Source organism: Saccopteryx leptura, chromosome 9 (genome assembly GCF_036850995.1).
Source record: "Saccopteryx leptura isolate mSacLep1 chromosome 9, mSacLep1_pri_phased_curated, whole genome shotgun sequence".
Classification (NCBI taxonomy): Eukaryota; Metazoa; Chordata; class Mammalia; order Chiroptera; family Emballonuridae; genus Saccopteryx; species Saccopteryx leptura.
Genome location: NC_089511.1, coordinates 50,508,406 through 50,517,550, shown reverse-complemented (window position 1 = coordinate 50,517,550; position 9,145 = coordinate 50,508,406). Strand labels below are relative to the sequence as shown.

The following is a 9,145-nucleotide window of genomic DNA, read 5'->3' as shown; positions in this document are numbered from 1 at the left end:
ATAAAACCCCAACTTTATACTTTTTCCTAATGACACCAAATTTGGTTTCATGTGTGCAATTTTAACATTAATAATACATAATATTTTTTATTTACATAAAAATATGGTTAACATGTATTTTTATATTTCCTGTCTATCTCTCTTTTTCTTAAGAGGTCCAATATTTTCTTCTGTGCCCAGGCATCAACCCACCTTAATCCACCTCTGCCCACACTAGATTTGGTCCCTGTGTTTTATGTTGTTTAGTGTCTTGTACTTCTTTATAATACTTATTATTACTAAGTTAATCATTGGGGAGAGCGTTTGCTTAATGCAATACCCTATCTGGCTTGTTTTTTTTGTTTGTTTGTTTTTGTTTTTTGTGGGAGAGAGAGAGAGTCAGAGAGAGAGACAGACAGACAGGAAGGGAGAGAGATGAGAAACATCAATTCTTTGTTGCGGTTCCTTAGTTGTTCATTGATTTCTCATATGTGCCTTGACCGTGGGGCTACAGCAGAGTAAGTGACCCCTTGCTCGAGCCAGTGACCTTGGGCTCAAGCTGGTGAGCCTTGCTCAAACTAGATGAGCTCGCGCTCAAGCTGGTGACCTTGGGGTCTTGAACCTGGCTCCTCCACATCCCAGTCAGATGCTCTATCCACTGCGCCACTACCTGGTCAGGCCCTGTTTGGGCTGTTAACCACTAAACCCCTAAAGATTAACATAATATTTTGCAAGCCTTTTAAATTGTGCTCCCCAATAAAAAAAAACAACAACACAATTTACATCATTACCAGTACACACATACAGGTAACTGAAACAGAAGTTTCATGAACACTTCATACTCTTTCTAGATGCAGTTCACTTGATATTTTTTATACTACTCTGGTTTTGCTATGCAAGTGTATTGATTTTTCCAGCCTGCTAATAGGCTCAACTCTCATTTTAAATCATCACCCATCTAACGCAGACAGTAAGTCCTCAGTAATTGTAGACTAAACAAATGGAAAAATCCTTACCAGCCACTATTTAAAACAGGTTTATTGATTTATTGTTTTGTCCCTCCCAGAAGGCTAAGGCCTTAGGAGGGTTAAAGTGGGTGTATTTTTACAAAACAACAGCAAGCTTTGCCATTCTAGGTACAGTTATTTCCCTCGATTAGACTGATGAGATCAAAATCATGAGTTTCAGTTGCTTTCCCTGCTCTAGGGCCACCAACTATCTCCCTAAGTGACCTTCAGAAAGAGAGAGGCTGGTCCATTATTTTTTTCTTTTTCTTGCCATCCCTATTGTTGTGACAGAAAAAGCTTTCCAGCATATCCTAATAATTCATTACTGCCATTGGCCATTATGAGTAATAGTATATAAATTTCCCTGCTTGAATTGTCAGATTTGAGGACTGTTTCAATAGATTTCCAAACACTTTGGTTTAGCATGATTGTAGTCCTATTCTGCTGAATGCCCATAAAAAATTGGTATTTTTTTATAAATTAGTAAATATAGTTCATTCTTATAGCTGTCATATTTTGTTGTTGCCACCAGATACCTAAAAAAAAACAAAAAACACTGATTTTTTTTTTCTTCATCTCCATTTCTCCCCATCCAGGCACCAAGCACACAAAATAACAAAGGAAGTCCTTCCAAGAACAACAATCTCACGTCAACAATTCTTCGTGGAACCAGGCATACTCAAGGTTAGCATTCCTCACATACTTGGGAACCGTAAGCCCAGACTGAGCTTTCACAGGGGAAAACAACACTGCTTGGTGAGGGGGATCTACTCCCGAGGAAGTTACAGAGGCCTGTGTCTGTCACACAGCCGTCTACCTGGGTGGAGCATGACTTTCCCTTACGTGTCACTCCAGGGGCACAGTTCCAAAGCAAAACAGTTGTTCCTGGGGTTTTTTGTTAAACCTTGCCATGCGTTGCTCTGGGAGAGGTTGAGGTAAATCAAGACTTCTTGCATTTGAGAACTTAAAACTGTAGACAGGACTAGCAGTCTGACAGTGTTTCATTGCCTGTTTTATATTCCCAGATGTGCTTCCCTGACAAATTTTCCTCTGTGTCTATATCAGGGGTCAGGAACCTTTCTGGCTGAGAGAGCCATGAACGCCACATATTTTAAAATGTAATTCCATGACAGCTATACAACGACCCATGTACATTACGTATTATCCAATAAAAATTTGGTGTTGTCCCGGAGGACAACTGTGATTGGCTCTAGCCACCCGCCACCATGAATATAAGCGGTAGGAAATGAATGGATTGTAATACATGAAAATGTTTTATATTTTTAATGTTATTATTTTTTTATTAAAGATTTGTCTGAGAGCCAGATACAGCCATCAAAAGAGCCACATCTGGCTCGTGAGCCGTAAGTTCCTGACCCCTGGTCTATATGATCAAGGGACTGCTCATTCTGTGCTTTTATATAGACAAACCACTTCTGCAAATAGTTGGGTACCAGAATATCAGATTCCTCTTACTAGCACTGAAGCCAAGGGAGAATATCTTCTACATCTAGTTTCGGGGCCTGTGGTTTTATAAACACTTACAATTTACTCAAAATTAGAAGGGTTTTAGTTTGTCTGTTTGTTTATTTGTTTAAGTAGGCTTTATTACCTTAGGAATTTTCTCTATACACTCGAGCTTTTCCAAGCATATATAGAATGTAGAGTTCATATCTTTAATAATGCTATTTCTCTATCCTTTAAGAAATGCAATGGCCACTGAGATTTCAATCAATCAACAACAGCCTTGGCTCTCGTATAACCCAGCACATAGCTTTCTCTTAAAATCTGAATGAGCAGCTTGTATAAAAAACATGCTTGCCCCAACTTGGTCTGACCCTATTTACTTGGTTATATAAATGCTTTGTGTATTTTAGTTTTGTAAGCTAGCAGTTAGCTCCATACTTGACCTAAAACTCTACACTTCACTCCATGTTATACAGTGATACAAAAAGTGTAAAAAAAATATTATTCTAAGTTACCTTAGGCTTAATATCATTCTGGCATAAGCAGAAAACAAGGAGCTAATATTAAAAAACAAAGCTGTTACCCAAACTGCCTTGAGTTCTACTTTTAAATATATGTTGCTGAAATAGTTTCAAAATAGTATTCACATCAATGTTTTTAATGCAAAATTCATTGTCATTTTGTAAACAAATGACAATGTAGTTTTGTACATTCTATTTGGACTGTAGTGACCCAATTATCTGGTCAAAGTGCTGCATGGGTACAAGAGACAGGGTTAGTTAACGTTTAACTCCCAGGAATTGTAAACCAAACCTAAAGTCACTGAACCTTTGGAGTTTGATATGATGATTAGAGCATAGCCAGAGTGACACGTTGAATTCGCCATAATCAAGGAAACCTCTTCCGGGTGGGGATCTCTGAAATCACTCAGGTATGGTCCATGTGTTTTGCTTTTTTAAATTTCAAATCTGTCAAATTGTGTAGTGTGGATCAGTGGAAATGCAGTGAAAACTACTTTTATCCTGTTCTATTATAGAGCCAAATTCAGGGATTTTTCTAGTTTGTTTGTATACTATGAAGCAACCTGAAAACAAAGGAAAAATATGAATGATTATATCATCTCAAAATGTGATGACAGCCATCTGTGGTTCCTTGATTTAATCATTTTCAGAGGATTAAAAAATATAGATTTACCACTTTAGGGTCAAGAGTGAGACTGATGTTTCTGAAATTTATTTAGCAAGAACCAGACAGCAGGGAGAGTTGTGGGTGACTACCCTGCTTGCTCCCAGGGCCCCGGGAAATAATAACATATTAACATCACTGGCAGATTCTGAGTTTCAGTATGGGTCATAATTTCTATTACACTTAAACGTCCTATATTCAATTATCTCTTTTTTCTCCTTTATCCTATATCTCCACACAAAAAAAGAAAATAATAACAAAAAAGATCATCTGGGTGAATTCTTGCTATTTCCTCTGCCATTATTGTACTAACCAAAGGAAGCACACTTTGCATTCTAGCAAAACAAAACAAAACAAAACAGTCATAGAAAATGGTTGCTTTTGAATGCGTTTAATCTCGACCCTGTTATGGCTAATTATTAGATCTTTTCCTTTCAGGATGGTTTGGGCAATTGTTCTGCAGTGGCTACAGTGAATATATTTTTATATAATCTTTTTGTTCACTCCAAAAAGATAATTCACAACCAGAATATGATGGTATTTTATCTAAAGAAATCAATTAGGGCACATATCGGTAATATCCCATTTCTACCAGAAATATCTAAAAGACTCTGATTGAAATACTATTGCTCCATGATTACCAAAGTAAGTTTCAAGGAGAATTGGTTTCAATCTAAACAAGTTTATTTACCATAGAACTTTTCAGATGTGTGTTGCATGTCTCGTAGAAGATGAAGAATTTATTATTTGTGTAGAATTTCTGTTTTCCAAAATATACATTGGAAAATTCAACTGTAGTTATAATTTAGGAGCAAAAATGTGTTGGTCTGGTCTGAAACATTCTTTGTAGTATGTGTCAAGATGCATAGAGTAGTTCTAAAAAGAAAAGCGAAATCACTTATTTGTCAAAGAACTGGGGCTTCCCTGCTGAATACAGAGTAATAAACAAATGACTTACAGGTTCATTTGTAAGAGCCAGATTTTCTGGAATAATATTGATACTGCCCAACTGAGACAATTCTCACATCTTATTATTCTAATTTATCATTTATCAAGTGTAAGGGCAGGGGGAGAATAGTTGGCAAGAAAAAAATTATAGTGGCAAAAAAAAATAGTTATTTTAGGCAAATATAAAATGACATAATGAATACAAAAATACTGGCTATTCAGTTACTATTTCCACATTGGTTTTGTGTCATCTCGATGAAAGTGACTCTATAATCAACTAAGTTGAGGAAATGGTGGCTACACATTACTACATGAATGTTTTGAGTAATAATAACAAGCATGTAGTAAGTGCTATATTGCCAAGTGCACTTAGCATTTTCCATGGATTTATTTCATGTTATTCTCAGAACAGCTCTATAAGGTAGATACTACTATAACATTTTACAAGTAATAAAATGGAGACTCAAATAAGTTACCTGTGAGGCTCAACATCCCCAGTTCAAGTGGCAGAGGCAGGTTCCCCAGCCAGGTGGTCTGATTTCAGAGCCAAGCGTGAAATCATTAGCGTACATCATTATACTGTACTCACAAGGACTGGAGGATTTACACTGTGTGCACATATGTTCACTCATTGTAAATATTTAGGAGAATAGGCAATATTTTGCTTCCTAAGCTTAATTTACCATAAAAACATCTTCCAGGAACACCTGTAAACATCTCTTAGAAATGGTATTTCTTAGAACACAGATTAAGAAAGAACAAATCATTTTTATAGCCCATATAACAACATTTATAACAACAGCAATTGATTAAAATCATCACTGTTGAAATTATCACAATTAAAACAGGACCTTACAGTCTAGCTATCTCCATTCACACAGAACCATACCTATCTTAGAGACATTCCAAATTAGTTATAGAATGAACACTGGACTTTTTCCCTGATAGAGCTGGGTTGGAATGCCTGTACTTAAACTCCTTAGGTTTGTGACCTTGGGCATAATATTTAACTTCTCTTAATCTCAGATTCCTCAAATACAAAAGAGGTAAAATCTGGCCCACAGCATTTAGTGAGGAGTAAATGAGATGCAATAGCAAACAGTTTAGGATAGTTCCTAGCCCACAAGGAATTCAGCAAAACTCTCTTCCTTTTCCATTCCCCAGTTTATAACAAACTCCATAAAAATGTCCTAAAACTTTCTGAACCTACCCATTAGCTCCTCTTTGTCAATACATTACTAATGTAGTTTATATAAAAAAAATTATACATAAATAATGAAGTTTTGATTAGCTACAAATGGTAACCCTATTCCATTTACTCGGAGAAAGAAACAACCTATACCTTTCTTACTCTAACTAACAACAATAACAAAACAGTATACTTTAGAGAATGTTGTTCAAGAAAACTCAGTTAAAAAGCCCAGTTCCCTTTTCATTTGAAGCCCGTAGGACACCCTGACAGTGTGTGTTCTTTTCATCACACAGTCAGTTTAGGTTAAAAATCCATTTTAATAACTCATTTAAAATATCGTCATCTCTCAGAGAGCTGGATAGTATCTTGGGTACTATTGCACAATGGTTTTCATTACCTTGTGTGTCTCTAAATGACTCAATAAGTTCAAACAAGACGATATTGATCCACAGAGAATAAACACCATTTTATCTTACTCATGGAAACAGTAACCAAGCTCCTCTGAAGTGCAGTTCTGACAGCCCAAACTGTCCCCAGAAACCATCTACAGGACCAGCACCACCGCAGTGACATTCTCATCAGCAATCTTTGTCCCATCTGCTCCTGGGCCCAGTGTTGTACCAGCTAGGCCATTATTAGCAAAGGTTTACTGCCTGACCAGGCAGTGGCGCAGTGGATGCAGTGTCGAACTGGGATGCGGAGAACCCAGGTTCGAGACCCCAAGGTCACCGGTTTGAGCAAAGCTCACCAGCTTGGACCCAGGGTCACTGGCTCGAGCAAGGGGTTGCTTGGTCTGCTGAAGGCCCGTGGTCAAGGCACATATGAGAAAGCAATCAGTGAACAACTAGGGTGTTGCAATGAAAACTGATGATTGATGCTTCTCATCTCTCTCTGTTCCTGTCTGTCTGTCCCTATCTATCCCTCTCTCTGACTCTTTCTCTGTCTCTGTAAAAAAAGGAAGAAAAAGAAACAACAACAAAAAAACAAAGGTTTACTGCTGATCAGAGCAGGAAAGCTGATTTATGATTTTATCCCGTCAAACCTAGTCCAACCTAGGTTATCGGCATTTAAAAATGATTTAAAATTTTTAACAAAAATTGTGTGTTGAATATTTTTGACTGACTCAAACCAAAAATTAAAATGTTTGCTTTTATAAAAATGGTTGTCTTAAGTAAAATATGCTGCTACCTTGAGCTCTCTGATTGATGTTTTTTTAAAAAAGAAAAACTGAGGTTTTATTTCTTCATACAAATATGTGTGTATAATTTTATATACATAAGTATTAATAATCATATGGAAAATATTTTTCAGATTTTGCTTTGGTCCCTGATAATATTAAAAGGGAAATAATAATAAGGATTAAGATAACCCCTCTAGTTTGCAAAGTTATAAACAATGTTCTGCCCCAGTCAGTAATACAGCTAAAGAGATTTTTTTTTTCCAAAGTGAGAAGTTAGGGAGGCAGACAAACGCCCTCATGATGCACCCAACTGGGGTCCACCCAGTATGCCCACCAGGGGATGCTCAGCCCCTCTGGGGTGTTGTTCCACTGCAACTGGAGCCATTCTAGCCCCTGAGGCAGAGGCCATGGAGCCATCCTCAGTGCCCAGGCCAACTTTGCTTCAATGGAGCCTTGGCTGCAGGAGGAGAAGAGAGAGACAGAGAGGAAGGAGAGGGGAAAGGGTGGAGAAGCAGATGGGTGCTTCTCCTGTGTGCCCTGGCCAGGGCCGACGCTCTACCACTGAGCAAACCAGACAGGGCTAAAGAGAATTATTAGTACATTATAATTTGGCCAGATGAAATGACTAGGTGAACAAATTGGTTTGCAATTCAATAAAATACCACCTTCATTGATGTAATAAGGTCTTCTCTTCCTCCAGTAGTTAAAAAATGATCATTGTTTTGGGATGCCCAATTGGTTTAAAGAATACCAGCCTTATCTGGCAGAATTAACTACTATCATAAATACATCACTTTTATAGAATATTTTATTTACAAAGCATTTTATACAAATAAACTTATTTAACTTTTTATAATGCCAAATTTCTTCCTAGTCAGTTTAGTATGCCTAGTTTCTTCAAGGGAATCGAGTTACTATTCATCATTCCACTTGTACAAAGCCAGTTAATTGAAAGATGCTCGAGCCCACAGTGTTGAAGCTTAGCTCTGCTTATGTAGCAAAGTGCTAATAATGCAGGAAGCCTTCAACTACTGTGCTTGACATTAACTTATTTGTTGATAAATTAAGAGATTAGATGAAACTATGAAGAGAGTTCTTGAGGATCCACACAGAAAGTGAGCAGAAAACCAGTCCCATGCAGGTCCCAGTAGAAAACCCTAAAAAGGGTTAAACCTGTACAGATATAACTAACAGAGAAAGAAGTGAAGCAAGTGAGGATTTTATAGTATCTCCCAAAAGACTGGCATTATAGCTAAATGCAATTGTTGCTTATTTCTATTAACTCACCTTTGTTTGGTATTCTATCCAGCTATTCTATTAGGATTGTTTAGGACATAGCTTTCCAGCTGGAACCTTCTGCATGAGATAAATTGGCTTATTAGATATACTAAACCCTAATACCTCTGATTACCTACAGAAGTCAGAAATCAGAATCTGAGATCATGGAGAGGGGAACATGTTGCCACATACAAATGTTTATCTCAGGAATCCAGTGACTCACAGTTCAGGCATTTACTACCAACCCATTAGAATTGGCATCTTATGATGATGGTAACAATGGAATTAATAATAGCTCTTATATCCTTATCTGGTTCCTGCCATGTGCCAAGCACATGGATTAATTTGTTCAATCCTATGGAATCATATGGACTAGGACAATTTGCTCCGTTATTTTTTTTCCCAATAAAAAGGTTAAGTCCTAGAGACATGGACAAATTTGCCCAAAGTCACACAGTTCATAAGTGGTAGAAAGAGAAGTGAACTCCAGCAGCCCGGCACATAGCACACTGTAAACAGAGTCCAAATGGAACACTGAGAAGCACTGAATCTTAGCCTAGAAAGAAACTTTGAGGTCCTTTATTTAACAGAGAAAAGCTAAATGACTTTTCCAAGGATGAAAGATACTTTTTGTTAGGTAAGAACCCACGTGCAGGACTCCAACCCTCAGGTAGACCCTTTCCACGCTACCACCTCCCACTGCACGGCATTTCTAACTCAGCCTGAATCACACCATTCTGGAAGACAGATTAGCGCAACCTCCATGGGTAAGAGGGTGATTCCCTTTGCTCTGAGTCCCACAGTTTTCACTAATCCCAGACTCACAGATGGCCAGCCAGGGGCTCAGTTAAAGGAGACCATTTGGTTACTTTGAGAGCCCACATGTCCAGATCACGGAGGAAAATGTGT

General features: G+C 37.7%; 1 protein-coding gene across 3 annotated transcripts in view; it reads left to right on the top strand.

Moving 5' to 3' along the window:
- The first annotated feature begins 3,250 nt into the window (after positions 1 to 3,250).
- Positions 3,251 to 9,145, top strand: part of A1CF (APOBEC1 complementation factor) — a 106,291-nt gene continuing 100,396 nt past the window's right edge. For all 3 annotated transcript variants that reach the window (XM_066349801.1, XM_066349800.1, XM_066349802.1), the window contains exon 1: positions 3,251 to 3,384. The gene's annotated coding sequence lies outside the window, so the exon portion shown is untranslated. The remainder of the gene's footprint in view (positions 3,385 to 9,145) is intronic.